The sequence below is a fragment of the Diabrotica virgifera genome, chromosome 1 (genome assembly GCF_917563875.1).
Source record: "Diabrotica virgifera virgifera chromosome 1, PGI_DIABVI_V3a".
Taxonomy (NCBI): Eukaryota; Metazoa; Arthropoda; class Insecta; order Coleoptera; family Chrysomelidae; genus Diabrotica; species Diabrotica virgifera.
In genome coordinates this window covers 217,351,471-217,367,287 of record NC_065443.1, presented here as the reverse complement: position 1 = coordinate 217,367,287, position 15,817 = coordinate 217,351,471, and the positions used below count along the sequence as shown (strand labels likewise).

General features: G+C 32.1%; 1 protein-coding gene and 1 long non-coding RNA gene across 2 annotated transcripts in view; one reads left to right on the top strand and one right to left on the bottom strand.

Annotated features, from left to right (window-relative positions):
- LOC114333484 (26S proteasome non-ATPase regulatory subunit 2) overlaps window positions 1-15,817 on the bottom strand; it is an 86,857-nt gene that overhangs the window by 61,565 nt on the left and 9,475 nt on the right. The gene's annotated exons all lie outside the window — the stretch shown is intronic.
- On the top strand, window positions 2,599-5,094 carry LOC126882430 (uncharacterized). The gene is made up of 3 exons (XR_007697339.1): window positions 2,599-2,821; window positions 2,905-3,145; window positions 4,098-5,094. It is a non-coding gene; the product is annotated as an uncharacterized LOC126882430 (long non-coding RNA).

Below are 15,817 nucleotides of genomic sequence, written 5' to 3'. Positions count from 1 at the left end.
GTAAGTGGCTTCATATGCAGTTGTGTCTGTGAATGTGTTAAGAGGTAAAGATTGACGAGCTCCTGTATAGGATAATGCTACTGTTTTATGTTAAAAAAAGGTAAATTAGAATCGGACCAGGTTTTTATCGTGAGTAGATCAGAAGGTATAGTAGCAATATTTGAGTTGCTCCAAGTAATACTGGTATCATCAGCAAAAAGAAAATTTTTTCCATTAATTTTTAAACTAGGGATGTCATTAATAAACATAAGGAAAAGTAGAGGACCTGATACTGAACCATGTGGTTTGTAGAGGACCCACATACAATATTTTGGAGACTAGAGTCTGTATTATTTGCTCTAACCAGTTGTTTCCAACTATCCAAGTAAGATTGAAACCAATTCAAAGAAATTCTTCGAATTCCATAGAAATTTAGTTATTTTTATCAAAATTTCATGATTTACACAATCAAAAGCTTTGGCATAGTCACAAAAAACAGTGGCAGTGTGAAGATTATTGCTCAGTGCTTGATAAACCTCATGTAGTACAGAAAACATGGCATCAGCAGTACATTTATTATTTAAAAAGCCGAACTTTTGTAATAAAATGTTGTTTTTAACAAGAAAGGACATAAGTCATGCTTTTATGAGTCTCTCAATAATTTTGGAGTACCGGTAGTAATGCAATAGGTATATACTTGCAGGAATTAGATTTTCACCACCCTTATGAAGAGGAATAATGATAGCTGTCTTCAGGTACTCTGGAAATTTACCTTTCTCAAAAGAATCATTAATTGGCGAGATGAGGACACAAGGATCTACAGATCGAGCGAGTCTCATAAATTGCACGGCTTCGAGCCACGCTTCACACAACCATATTTGCGTACTTGTGTTTTGGGTTGTGTGGTCGTGCTCTGGTCGATTGGAGTTATAATTTACCAAATTTAAATATAATCGTTTCTACTGATTCATAATATGTATACTATAATATATTGAAGTTTTTAAATATTGCTAATATTATTAAAGTTTTTAACATTGTATTTTAATATACTTTGTTTTATTAATAATAATATTACCTAAGTATTGCACCTTGTTCAAAAAAAGTTCAAGATAAATACCGCGGTTTTTTCATATGAAAATGCAAAGAAAAAATATACAATTTGCAGAGTATGTAAATGCTTGTTTTTTGATAAAACAATACAAATTGTATGTAGGTAGGTAGAGTAGCAAAGCATTGAGTAGTTATAGCAAAAGTAGCTACGCCATCTGAGACACAATAAGGATGAAATTAGTTTTATATTTTCTTTTCTCATGGAGCATGCATGATGGAGAGTTTTTTAAAATACGTAACAAAGTATGTTGTTTTGTTATCTATGTTGCAAATATGTTGTTTTTCTTTCAAATTACAAAATATGTTGTTTTCAATACAAGTACCTAATTGTTGTTATTATTTACTGAGCATTTAGAATTTTGACTAAAGCTCGATTTCATAATAAAGTTAAAGTGTGTGTTACCTTAAAAAAAGCAATTGTTACAGTTAAAGAAAACTTTAAATTTAAAGTCCACTTTAACTTTATTAATATAAAATCGAGTGTAAGAAATTTTATAAACTTTGGAAAATAGCATTTCAAAAAAAGTACTGTAAGTATGCTGTATTTTTAATTTTTTCTCAAAAAATAAAACAAAACTCATTTTAAAACATATATTAAATTATAAACACAACACTAAATAAATAATTTTTCTCAACGGTTAAAAACCACACTTAAAAGTTTTAGAAATTCACACCCCAGAATCAAGTTACTCAAATTTTCAAACACCTCACCTGACACAGTGTCTCAAGTACAATTGCACGAAGCTGTTGATGTTATATTTTTACTCACATTAACAAAGTATTCATTTAGATTTCCAGGGTCTGAAAGGAAAAATGTTTAAGCTGGGTGAATTTTATTTCGAAGATCGTTTATTATGGACTAAGTTTCTTTTGCAACACTTTTAGAGCTTCTCAGACAATTTTGATAGTACGATTTTTTAGCTGATTTTATAAGTTTTAAATAGGTTTTCCTATACTTGCTGATATATTCAGTGACAGAGCCATTGGAAAGTAAATTTCTTGATGTAGAGTAGTGAACGCATATTCATGGCTGATATGCGGATACCGGATACCTTTAGTAGTCCAGGGCCCAGGATTTGCGATGTTTTGGCTTAATTGTAATTAAAGGAAATGCTTTGTTGAACTTAAGGACATAAAAGCATATTAAAAAAATCACTGAAAAGTGATAATTTTAAAATTACAGGAAAGTGCCACTCGGAGGTTAAGCAAAATTAAATTAAAACTTGTAGCTACTTTAGTTTTTTCAATTTATAAATCTAGTTTAAATTAAACTAAAAAGAAATAGATCTTTTTTGTAAACACACACATTTAACGGCTAAACAGCTGGCTCCGGTTGGATGATACTGCGCAGGACGAGTGTAATATATTACCAAAGAATACTCCATCCAACAAGAAGCGAAACCTTGGAATATTTCGGGCTCCAAATTTCTTTGCGCATGACCATGCGCCATGTTTGATGTTTGATCGTTGCTTGCATTCAAGGTATCGGCTGTTTATCTATATGTACATGTGTTTGTGACAAGTGACAATTTGTTTATGTAAATTTTCGTGTTTGGCGTTTTCATAATATTTTATAATTGTTGAAAAAAGTATATTAATATTAAAAATTATTAAAATAAACTATAATTGTGATGGCTGCACGCAAAGGTGGAATTTCTTGTGTGGTTCGTGGATGCCAGACTAGATCTGGGGAACAAATAAGTCTTTTTTCAATACCACGAGATCGTAGCAGGTAAACAAATCAAATTTGATATTAAAACGCGCTACAAAAGTTATCTGAATATTAATATTTAAATTCAATACATTTTTTTATAGAGCTGAATTATGGCTAAAAGCTGCAATTAGGGAAGATTTACTTTCAAAGGATGTCAATGAATTGCACAAAAATTATAGAATGTGTGAGAAACATTTTCAACCACATTTCATATCGAAGGGGGAAACGTAAGAAAAAATTTATTTATACAAGCTCATCCTACGATATTCCCATACAACCAAGATGTACAATCTGCAGATGAACCCTTAAGAAAAATCATAAGACTTGAAACACAGATTGAGGGTAGGTATAGCTTATTTATTCACAATAATTATAGTGCCTCATAAAAGTCATATAAAAATAAGTACAGTAGAAAAAATGAAAAAATACCCATGAACGGTCATATAAAACACGCTGTATTTTCCTGTCACCGTGTCACAAAAAAAATTGACCAGCGCAAGTACTTGTAATAATTATTGTTACATGTACTTTCACTGGACAATTTTCTTTGTGACACGGTGACAGTAAAATACAGTGTGTTTTATATGTTCGTTTATGGGTATTCTTTCATTTTTCTGACTGTATCTGCTTGTATATGTACTACTTATACATATGTACAGTGATAAGTGATCTAATAACCTGCAGAATAATGCAAGAGATGGAAAACATAATACATTGTGAAGTAAAGAGAGGTGGAAATTATCAATATAAATGTATAAATTAACATTACATTACATAGTTTCCCAGCTTTAGCCATATAGAAGGAATATGACTACTGCCACTATGACAGGAGAATTTTATAAAATACTCCCCTCACAGACTAAGGTGGGAAACTATGTAATGTAATGTTAATTTATAAGTTTATACTGATAATTTCCACCTGTACTAATTTCATCTCTATTTACTTCGCAATGTACATATTATGTTTTCCATCTTTTGCGTTATTCTGCCAGTTATTAGCACGCTCATCACTGTATAAGTTGTTTGTTGTTTCTCATCATAACATAAACAGGATCTAGAATTTTGAACTTTGGTTTCAAAAAAGTATAATGTGAGAGCGAATTGTTTGTATTCCTTTGAATATCTTCTGGACTTTGTTACTTTTTTCTGCAACGGTGCTTGAGATTTTATAATTTATTAAGAAATTTTTCACACATTTTTTTAAAGCGTTCCTTCCAATTCTTGTTTTGTGCCGTTTTGTTTTTTACATATTTATTGTATCTAAAATTTTCCCTTTTCTGGTTTTATGTTTCAGCTTAAATGTGGTCCATTTAACGTAGCTAAATGAGTAGCATTATCCTATAAAGGAGTTCTTCAACTCTTGCAACGGTAAGAATCGATGAAATACAAAATGGAAGAACTGATGAAGAATGTGAAGGTATATGGGCAGTTTCAGGTAAAATCCTTTGTGGATCCGAATGAATTATATAATGTAGGTTTAAGACAAGTATGTGAAAGTGAGTGTTAAACATTGTTTTGTAGAGTGTGTAAAATTTGTATTCTCCGTTACCAGTGCAGTTGTGATGAATATTTGGTGAGGAATACCTTGTGTAAGCATGTGCACTTGGTAAGAATGTATGAGTAGCATGTGGGTACTAATTCTGTTTTAGATGATGCTGCAAGGTGTTTGGAGAAACTTCAATTATCAAATCAAGGCATGAGGAGGAAAGTAATGAGTTTGTCAGAGGGAAGGTAGAAAAGATAATTTGATTCAGGAAAACACCAAACGAAGTCTTTAAAGTGAAAACATCATTAATGCGGTGGACGAATTAGATGACCAAGATTTTATCAAATTTACGAGTGAGTTTCAAGGAATTATGGAAAAATTTCAGAAAATTACAAAGAAGCGAAAAATGGAAAAGCAGGAGTATTTTCAAATAAAGAAAGAAATTGAGTAATCATTAAATTTGAACATTTTTTAGCTCGCAAGTATTTTGTCTTCTGTATCTGTATTGAATTTTTATTATAGTTGTATAGACTTTACAAGAACGTTAGTTAATTTAACATTATTATAGATTTTACTTGATTAGCAATATTAGTAATATGTGTGCATACTTAGGTTAGGTCTGAATTTTAAAGTCATGTTAAGTAATGTTATTTATAGACTTTTATATCAGAGTTGTATTTTTATCTGGATGTACTACGTCTTCGGCGAGGTTTAGAGGGGTTTTACCTTCGCCATTTTACCAATAAGGACGTTCCCTCCTTTGATTTCCCAGATATTTAATAAAGAATAAAAACATATTAAACTATTTAGTGTTTCATTTCGTTTGCAATTGTAGTCATTTCCAGTAAACATTTGCTATATTTTGTTCAGACCATTTGTCTTATTTTTTATAGCACCCAATTCAAAATAATATGTTTTCATTATTGTACATTTATGATGAGTTCTAACAAAACCTACACGAAAGTGTAGGGGCTAGAACTAAGTCATTTTGAATTTATGCAAAAAATTTTCTATAATTTTTTTTTCGAAAACTCAATACTTTTTGAGTTATTCCTGGTTGAAAATTGACCATTTTCATTGAAACATAACACCTTTTCAAACGGTCTTTTGCGAATACCATAAAAACTATGCATCTAACTAAAAAAAATTATATAAAACATTTTTGTAGCTCTTAAAATAACAAAGAGATTCTTTCCTTTATGAATCTTCTAGTTATAACACAAAAAGAGATATGGTAAGTGAAAAAAACTTGTTTTCTTGGTGCATGCTCAAATCAGTGTATTTAACTTGAAATAACAGAGTAACGGTCGATTTTAGGTGTATAATGCTTCCAATAACTTTTATTGTACTTGAAAAGACCTTTAAAATAAGCAATATTAAATGTCGATTACATTCAAACTATGCTAGTTAAACTGTAAAAAATTTGATGACTACCGTATCTTAAGAAAAAAATGAGAAGTATATTTAACCCCTCATCCACAAGAATTTAAATGCATCGTTTTCCTTCTACAATACATTTAACTATAGTGTTTTTTATGTTCAAAAAGTTGGGCGGGTTTAAAATTAATGGTTTTTGAAACAAATAAGATCAAATTATTGAGCGCATTTTTAAATTTTCTTAAAAATCTTCCTTTTTCTCCATGTAACTCGAAAATGATAAGAGATGCCATACAAAAATGAAGGTTTCTTCTAGATAAACATTTTGATTTTATTTTTTATAAAAGTATCTCTTATCATTTTCAAGTTATATGGAGAAAAAGAAGATTTTTAAGAAAATTTAAATATGCGCTCTATACTTTGATCTTATTTTTTTTTCAAAAACCATTCATTTTAAACCCGCTCAACTTTTTGAACATAAAAATGACACTGTAGTAAAATGTATTGTAGAAGGAAAACGATGCATTTAAATTCTTGTGGATGAGAGGTTAAATATACTTCTCAATTTTTTTCTTACAATTCGTTGGTCATCAATTTTTTGCAGCATATCTCGCTTAGTTTGAATGTAATCGACATTTAATATTGCTTATTTCAAAGAACTTTTCAAGCACAATAAAAGGTGTTGGTAGCATTATATACATAAAATCGACCGTTTCTCTGTTATTTCAAGTTGAATCCACTGCTTTGAGCATGCACCAAAAAAACAAACTCATTTTACCTACCATATCTCTTTTTGTGTTATAACTAGAAGATTGAAGAAGGAACGAATTTCTTTGTTATTTTACGAGCTACAAAAATGTTTTATATATTTTTTTAGTTAGATGCACTGTTTTTAAAGTATTCGCAAAAAACCGTTCAAAAAGGTGTTATATTTCAATGAAAATGGCCAATTTTCAACCACGAATAACTCAAAAAGTATTGAGTTTTCGAAAAAAAATTCTAGATCAGTTTTTGCTTAGAATTGGGTTTTCTAGCAACTTCCGTAGATATTTAACCAAAAAATTTTCCACCCCCGAAAAGGGGTGGGAACCGTCCCCGGTGGGAAAGACAAAAACACACATCAGCATAGGGTAGACTTTGAATAAGGAGATATTTTCAGGCTATTCCTAAAATTTCATTAAAATCCATGCAGTAGGATATAATTCGGAGGTAATAACCTGTTCTTGCTCTCATTGACTGCCCTATAAGTAGGGAAGGAGTGCAGGCTGAATATGTGAGAGTGGTGCAAGACATGTATGTGGTGGTAACAATTAGAGCGAATGCAGGTTAAACGGGAAATTTGGAGTTTCTTCGTGCAGTGAAAATATCGTGGTATTGGAGGTCAATAGATATTCGCATTCAAAGAAATTCCTCAAAAGGAAACAGAAAAGTCATCAAACTAGGAGAAAGTTAATAGAAATTCCGAAAGTATAATTCTGTACTGAAAAGTAAAAAGGTCTTGGTCAAAAATATCGATTTTGACTAAGTGTTGTACTCTAAAAAACTGATATAACGCGATGGATGCTTAGTTGAAATTTTTAGTACGTTACATAAATCGATAAAAAATAATGCTCGATAGAAATTTTCATGTTTATTTTGAAACTATTATAAATTCAACTAAGCACTAAAAATCGCTTTTTTAAGGGGAAATACGCAAAATGTCGCCTGTCAAAATTTTAAATGTATTATTTTTTCGAATCATGAGAAAACTCTAAGGATTTTTTAAAAATTTAAACGCAAAATGAAAGATCACGTTATTACCGAGGGCCAAAAGTCCCTTAGAATAAATAAAAAGTTCCTTTTGAATAAAATACATTCGGAAATTAGAAAGATTACCCATGAGCGATCTTATTAAACAAATATTTTCTATGTTCTAGAAAGTAATGAACCAGTACCATTATTAAAAAAAAACAGTAGTTTATATAATTATTACATGTTCTTGCTGTGGCCAATTTTTTTTGTGGCACGGTTACAGGAAAATACAGCGTGTTTTATATGTTGATTCAAGAGTAATCTTTCATTATTCCTACTGTATTTGCAATTAAAAATCACAATAAATTTTCTCTTTTATTTTCACCCCTGTAACTGATACAAACAGAAGTTTTCAGGGACTTTCGGCCATCAGTAATAATGTAATCTTTGATTAAATTTTTTCAAAAATATTTATTGGTTTTCTGAGGATTCGAAAAAAAATAAATACATTTAAAACACATTGAAAGTTTTGACAGGCGACGTTTTGCGCCTTGATCAGGCCCGATTCTATAAATGGGCACGCTGGGCACGTGCCCAGGGGCGCACGAGCCTGGGGGCGCCAAGAGGGCGCAAGAAAAAAAATAATAAAAAAAATAAAAATTTTAATAATAGTTTAAAATAAACAAATATTTTCTGGAGATCGCGGCAAATTGTAAACAAAAACTACGAATAGCGATTTAATCATTGGGAGGGTATCAGCGTAAAATACACCACCACAACCCGACCTCAACGCCGCGCCCGCGCCGGTCCTAGACGACGGAACAAAGCGGAAGCGCGCCGCTCTACATGTGTCTATTTTTAGCCCGCCCGCCTCCCCCCACCATCCTCACCACAACATCCCTTTTGTCTCTTGACTCCACAGTCAGGTATTAGACACTGGACAGTCTATTGTGGCGTGGTCTTTCCACGGTTGCGCTGTTTGTTTACGTGCATCAGTTCTTTCAGTCGAGCGCTTCGCTGCTTCTTTTTTGATGTGATTGGTGACTAGTGAGTGTAGTAGGCTACTATGAGTGAGAAAAAGAAACCTAGTGGCGCTGAATTCCGTAAACGTGCAAATCAGAGAATAGCGCAAGAGGCGATCTTCCTAAAAAAGGTTCCTAGAATAAGTAATTTCTTTAACGTTGTATCTGATGTTCATACGAGTCAACATAATTCTAATGACAAAAATGTTGACACTCAAAAAAGCTTGCCTCAAAATGAAGCTTCTGCCTCATCATGTTCAGATAACATAAATCCAGCTTCAAATGATCAGAATTTTTGTTCAGCTTCTGAACTATCCTTACCATCCACCACATCTCGTACACATCATTCGCCTAGTAGGCCTAAGCAGGTTACCGTAGAACCACTAAACCCATATTCTAGAAATAGTTTTGATTTTACACTAGATGATCCGGCCACTTGGGACACAAAAAACGATGAACAAGTTCTTCAAATAATCAATTCAAATGTCAAGCAAGATTTGCAAGCAGATTTTTCAAAGTCAGAACGGTACTATAAAAATGATGTTAAAAAAAACCGTAAGCTTTCAGTAAATTTGTTTTCAGGCGAAATCCCGAACGGAGAACGTTTTAGAAGAGATTGGCTTTTGTATTCAAAATCCACTGGTTGTGTATTTTGCATTCCATGTCTTCTCTTTCAACCAGAAAATAAAAGAACTTCTTTTTGTGAAGGTTTCTGTGACTGGAAACATTCATTAACTTTAGCCAAGTCACACGAACAATCAAATGACCACAGGATTAATGTCCTTAAATTAATTTCAAGAAAAAAGTCTCTTTCCGTAGAGTCCTTGGTCTCTTCACAGCATCAACAAGAGGTGAAGTATTGGAGAGACGTTCTAACTAGAATAGTGACAGTTGTAAAATTTTTGGCATCTAGAGGACTTCCGTTTCGAGGTGACAATCAAGAATTAGGTTCAACTTCCAATGGCCTTTATTTAGGATGCCTTGAGCTAATTAGTGAGTTTGATCCATTCTTAGCACAACATTTCACTAAATACGGCAATAAGGGTAAAGGAAATGTATCATACTTGTCATCAGACGTATGCAATGAATTTATTACCGTCATGAGCAACGAGGTGCTTCGTACAATAATTGATGAGATTAATCAAGCACGATATTTTGCCCTGGTTGTTGATTCGACACCTGATGCGTCACATAGTGACCAGCTGGCGGTAGTTTTACGGTATGTGTCCCTAAAAGATGCTTGTGCCACAGAGCGGCTTGTAAAACTCTTGCCACGTATATCGCACAAGTCTGAAGGTCTTGAAGAGGCAATCCTTTTGTCTCTTCAAGATCTGAAACTGGACATTCGAAATTGTCGTGGCCAAAGTTATGACAATGCATCAAACATGTCGGGCCCTTACAGTGGATTACAGTCAAGGATTAAACGAATAAACCACCTTGCAGATTATGTTCCGTGCGTCGCACATTCCCTTAATCTTGTAGGCAGCTATGCGGCCGAAAAGGCTTGTGTGGAGGTTGTAATCTTTTTCAACTTTGTTCAAAACCTCTTCAATTTTTTTTCAGCATCTACGCATAGATGGAATGTCCTAAAAGCATTAATAGGGAAGAGCAATGATGGAAAACCACAAAAAGAAAAGAAAACTCTGATGTTAAAATCCATGAGTGACACTAGGTGGTCAGCCAGGTCCGACGCACTACTTGCTTTGGTTACCAGCCATAAAGAAATCAAAGCTGCCCTTGAAGATTTGATTAAGGATAAAACACAAACACCAGACACACGGCTGACAGCAGAAGGGTTTGTTAAAACCTTGGAGAATTTCCCAACAGTTCTTTTAATTGTAATTTGGAATGATATCTTGCAAAGAGTGGACAAAGTTAGCAAAACGTTGCAAACAGAAGAATTAGACCTACTTGGTGCTACAAAAGAGCTTGAGTCTTTATCGTTGTTCTTAAACGAGAAAAGTGAAAAATTTGATGACTTTGAAGCTGAAGCTTTGAAAATGGCTAATTTAAGTACCCCTTCTTATGACAGAGCAAGAAAACGTACCATGTTTTTTGATGAACAAAGGGATGAACAGTTTGAGAAAATGGATCCTAGAACAAGATATAGAACTGGAGTTTTCAAACCCATTTTCGACCATCTAGTAGTGCAGCTCAGTAGCCGGAAAAATAGTTACGAAAATCTAAGTAAAAGATTTGAAATATTCAGTCAACTTCACGAGAAGAAGTATGAAGATCTAGTGGAACAAGCTAAAAAGGTTGCTCAGTACTACTCCAATGACATTTGCGAAAATGACTTCGTACAAGAGTGTCATCACTTTCAAATGTACATGAAGGCTGAGAAACTGAAGAGAATAAGAGACTGCTACTCATACATCAAAGAAAATAGTTTAACAAGCACATTTCCGAATTTGGAAGTAGCCATTAGGGTGTATTTGACTCTGCCAGTTACAAACTGTTCGGCAGAGAGGAGTTTTTCGGCCTTGAAGAAAATCAAGTCAGAAAATAGAAGTACAATTGCAGATGAAAAGCTAAACAGCTTGATGTTACTGTGCACTCAAAGTGACATAACCTTGAAACTTGACTGTGATAAACTGATTTCCACATTTTCAAACTTGAAAATGCGGAAGAAACCAATGTAAATAGAAACCGATGAACTGATGAACTTACAACAAAGATAATATAACATGAAAGTGTGATGTTATTATTAATATTGAACTAGTATATCAAGATGTAATGTTATAAAGGCAGAGTACAGTGTATATAGTAGAATAATAATTACAATTATAATAATAAGGGTGGGAGGGTGGTCCGTGATACCGTAGTAACAAAACCTATTGATTATTATGCTAATCTGTTATTGTTTAAGCGTCAATAACGGTTTTGTTTTGTTTTACGGTTGCCGGTTGCCAGTCCGGGACACGGCGGGTCCATAGGTGGTGGATAATGGAATATTCTCTATTTGTAAAGAGAATAGGGGTTAGATCCCCCCCGAACCAAAACTGGCAAATAAGAAAAAAAGTACAAGAAAAAGCGGAAATCTATTTCGAAATATGGCGCTAGTGGCCGGGTTGTGTTGGCGTATATTTGGTGGTTGGGAGGGGGGGGCGCTTGTCAAAATGGTGCCCATAGCGCCAAAGACCCTAAAAACGGGCCTGGCCTTGATACAAAACTTAGTCAAAATCGATATTTTTAATTTAAGACCTTTTTACTTATCAGTACAAAATTGCTATATGGGTTATATTAAATTTTACAGAAAAAAATACAATTCATATTAAATAGATCAACTTAAAAACACTATAGTTTTAATTAATACTTTGTTTCTCAGTGTAACTCAAATTTCCTACGGTTTTGAACGAATTCCTCATTACTTTTCTTAGTGTAGTGTGAAGTAGTATCCCTACCATTCTCCGACCGATATTTCTCCCCCCTGAATATCAAAGGAGCCGACAGGTGCTTTCGCTTCTTGTTGGTAAATATCCACCACCGTCTCGGAGGTAGGTGTAGAAAAGTGTTACACTTTTTTTCCTACAGCATTTCAAAGAAACGAGTTGTACGCGTTCTACGACAGAAGTTGAGTGTATCGTGAAAAAAAGTGTAAACACTAGAAAAACAAAGAAACAAGAAAGTGTAACACTTTTACACTTTTCAAGAACTAGTGTTACACTTAAAACAAAGGAACAGACCTAATATGTGCCTTAGTTATAGGCAAAACATCAGGAATAAATAATTTTAAATCACTGCCTATACTTATAGACTAAGAGCCGGTATAATTGAAATTTGATAATCATTTTAAGCACGATAAGAGTCTATAACTTCAATAGTACAACCTAAAAGAAAACGTATTATAGTCTGGCGATTATCGGAATATAAAAATAAATAAAATAAAATAAAATAGTCTGGGCTGATTTATCGGAGAATAGGCCATTTTTGGGAAAAGTTATTTACCAGCAATTTTATTGCTGGAATCGAATCTTATGATTGTATATATTATTAATATAAGTATGCAAAGTCCGCAGATAGTGTGTTACTTTTTTTATAAACAAAATGGCGCCCGAAAATCGTGTTTTTTTCAATTTTTGCTCTATAACTCCAAAGATTTTAACTTTACACCAAAAACACCCAAATAAAAATTCACCGTAATTAAATTCTGCATAGAGACGTGTTTTTCCTGATTTACTTCAAGGAAAATTTTCCCCGGAAAATGCGGGTTTTTCCAACAAAATCTTTAATTTTCAACTAAAATTTTAGATAAGTAATTTATCAATAATTAAATAGCTTGATAATATAAAAGCTCTTTTCGTGTACATTATAATTCCAGAAGCCGATGGAAATTGAATGAACAGTTTAGCAACAATTGAATTGTTAATTAAAAATTTACAGTCGCTATAATAACCACAATAATTATGATACATAAGAATAACTATGATTTTTGTATAAAAAGACAATGTACCTATCTAATTTACTTTACACAATTGAAATTGGACTATTTAAGCGGCCTCAGGAGTATTTTAAAATTATTAACAATTTTGTGGCTTATAAACAAATAGAATATCTCGGGGAATATTAAATTAAATTAAATCATGAAAACGGTATTGGAAAAAAAGCGGCAGGACGCTTCTTTTCAAAAGAAAAAACGTTTAATTGTGATGAGTGGTTCCTGAGATACAACCGGTCAAAGTTCACCGGCATTTACGGCAAAGATATAAACAATAGGATCATTATTTTCGAACCATCACCTTTTTATTTTTGTCCTCTTTCTCGGCACCAATTTTCATATCGTTAAAATACTGATAACATATATTATTATAATAAAAACTATCGATATTACGAGTGAAAATTGCCAAAAATAGCAAAATTCCAATCAAAAATTTTGTTGGAGAAAATGTAATCTCAAAGTTCAAAATCGGTATACGTTAAAAAAATGCATTTTCTCGGCTTCCCATGCAGCGACTTTCTTCATTCTTTTTTTGTTCCCAAGTAACTCGAGTAGAGCCATCTAACTAACGCATTATTAAATGTCAAACTTGGTTTGTTTTGTTATAATAAATTAATTTATTTATAAGAAAAGAACTATATATTTTTCCAGTTGTAGACTTTTTTAGATAAACTTACTACAAGTGTACCTTTTAACATTAAAAACACAAATATTCACATTTGAAAGCTGTATAATTATTTAAACAATCTTTATTTAAACAAATTAAAATATATATATATATATATATATATATATATATATATATATATATATATATATATATATATATATAATAAATTAATTAATTTATTATTTATAATGAAAAATAAGCCACAATTTTACCAAAAAAAGATTTTATTAACGTTTCGAAGCCCAAATCGGGTTTCGTTGTCAAAATACAAAATTCTGAACAATTTATAATGGGAAAATAGCCACAATTTTACCAAAAAAAAGATTTTATTAACGTTTCGAAGCCCAAATCGGGTTTCGTTGTCAAAATAAAATATTTTGTATTTTGACAACGAAACCCGATTTGGGCTTCGAAACGTTAATAAAATATTTTTTGGTAAAATTGTGGCTTATTTCCCATTACAAATAGTTGATTATAAAAATGCCACAAGGAAATAGCTTCAGAACAAAATTAATGTGTTATAACAAAACAAAAGCAAGTTTGACATTTAATAATGCGTTAGTTAGATGGCTCTACTCGAGTTACTTAGGAACAAAAATAATGAAGAAAATTGCTCCATGGGAAGCCGAGAAAATGCATTTTTTTAACGTATACCGATTTTGAACTTTGAGATTACATTTTCTCCAACCTAATTTTTGATTGGAATTTTGCTATTTTTGAAAATTTTCACTCGTAATATCGATAGTTTTTATTATAATAAATATGTTATGAGTATTTTAAAGATATGAAAATTGGCGTGGAGAAAGAGGACAAAAATAAAAAGGTGATGGTTTGAAAATTATGATCCTATTGTTTATATCTTTACCGTAAATGCCGGTCAACTTTGACCGGTTGTATCTCAGGAACCTCTCATCACAATTAAACGTTTTTTCTTTTAAAAGAAGCGTCCCGCCGCGTTTTTCCAATACCGTTTTCATGATTTAATTTAATTTAATATTTCCCGCGATATTCTATTTGTTTATAAGCCAAAAAATTGTTTATAATTTTAAAATATTCCTGAGGCCGCTTAAATAGTCCAATTTCAATTCTGTATAGTACACTAGATAGGTATAGTATCTTTTTATAAAAAAATCATAGCTATTCTTGTGTATCATAATTATTGTGGTTATTACAGTGACTGTAAATTTTTAATTAACAATTCAATTGTTGCTAAACTGTTCATTCAAGTTCCATCGGTTTCTGGAATTATAATCTATACGAAAGGAGCTTTTATATTACCAAGATATTTAATTATTGATAAACAATTAATTATCTAAAATTTTAGTTTAAAATTAAAGATTTTGTTGGAAAAACCCGCATTTTCCGGGGAAAATTTTCGTCGAAGTAAATCGGGAAAAACACGTATCTATGCAGAATTTAATTACGGTGAATTTTTATTTGGGTGTTTTTGGTGTAAAGTTAAAATATTTGGAGTTATAGAGCAAAAATTGAAAAAAACACAATTTTGGGGCGCCATTTTGTTTATAAAAAAAGTAGCACACTATCTGCGGACTTTGCATACCTATAATATTAATATATACAATCATAAGATTCGATTCCAGCAATAAAATTGCTGGTAAATAACTTTTTCTGGTATTTTGCTAATTAGCCCAGAGTATTAACACTGTGCCGTCACTCTTTAGTGGCTTATCAAACTTTCCACTTATGGACGGGATAAATAAATTAAAAGGCACCCTTCTTCACTCCCAGAATTAAATTTGTTGTTCTATGTGATTAAAAAATAAGACTCCGCGTAATTGTAACCCACCATCCCCTTCCCCCTTCCCCACCATCAAAAATTTCATTTTTCGTTTTTATTTATTTTTTTTAGGTGGGATGCAATCAATTTTAAAATTTCAAAAAATTTACACGCATAGTTGAGGCTTTTACAAAACATGTCTATTTTTTATAGACCCCTAGGTTAAGTGTGCATAACCTCAAAAACAAATTATTTTGGAAAAAAGCGTATACCTAACTTATTTTGGGGATGGCAGCAGGTCTAATTTTTTTTAATCTTGTGTATTTTATCAAACACTACATTTCTAATTTTTTTCAGATTTTTCCGTAAGGTTCGCCACCTTCAAAAATTCGAAAAACTGTGTTTTAGGGGGTTTTGGGGGATTTTCCCTATTTTATAGACTTCAAAATAGATCACATCAATGTTTTTTATAGGTTATAATTATGTAAATTAAAGTAACTGATTCCTTTAGTTAGAACATTTAAAAATGGGATAAACACGTTCAAACCCCCA